The sequence below is a fragment of the Nematolebias whitei genome, chromosome 1 (genome assembly GCF_014905685.2).
Source record: "Nematolebias whitei isolate Nwh7 chromosome 1, NemWhi1, whole genome shotgun sequence".
Lineage (NCBI taxonomy): Eukaryota > Metazoa > Chordata > Actinopteri > Cyprinodontiformes > Rivulidae > Nematolebias > Nematolebias whitei.
Genome location: NC_056498.1, coordinates 51,022,850 through 51,023,635, shown reverse-complemented (window position 1 = coordinate 51,023,635; position 786 = coordinate 51,022,850).

Here is a 786-nt window from a genome sequence, read left to right as displayed (position 1 = left end):
CTGAAAGACTGTGCCGATCAGCTCTGCAAGATGCTGGTCGACATCTTTAACTCATCACTCACCCTGGCAACAATTCCCACCTGCCTGAAGACTGCCACCATCATCCCAGTCCCAAAGAGCGCTACAGTGACTGGTCTGAATGACTATTGGCCAGTGGCCCTCATCCCGATAGTCGCTAAATGCTTCGAAAGACTTGTTATGACCCACATCAATACAACCATCAACATTAGCGAGGACCCTCATCAGTATGCATACAGTGAGAATCGGATCAACAGAAGACACCATCTCCTCTGTGTCCACACTGCTCTCACCCACCTGGAGCAGAAGGACTCCTATGTCTGTATGCTCTTTTTGGACTTCATGTCTGCCTTCAACACCATGATCACCCAAACCCTGATGGACAAACTACTCACACTAGGACTAAGCCCCTCCATTTGCATCTGGGTCCTAGACTCCTTAACAAACAGACCGCAGTCTGTGAGGATCCACAACTTCTCTTCCTCCACCATAACTCAGCACTGGCTCCCCTCAGGGCTGTGTGCTGAGCCCTCTCCTCTTCACTCTGCTCACGCATGACTGTGCACCTAGATCCAGGCTGTGATATTGTAAAGTTTGCAGACGATACAGTGGTAGTGAGATGCATCACAAACAAGTCCAGCTACAGGCAGGAGGTGGAACACTTGTAGAGCTGGTGCAGGAAGAACAGCCTTCACATCAGTGTGAAGGAAGATGAAGGAGATGGTCGTGGACTTTAGAAGGAACAAATACACCTACACCCCCCCCCCC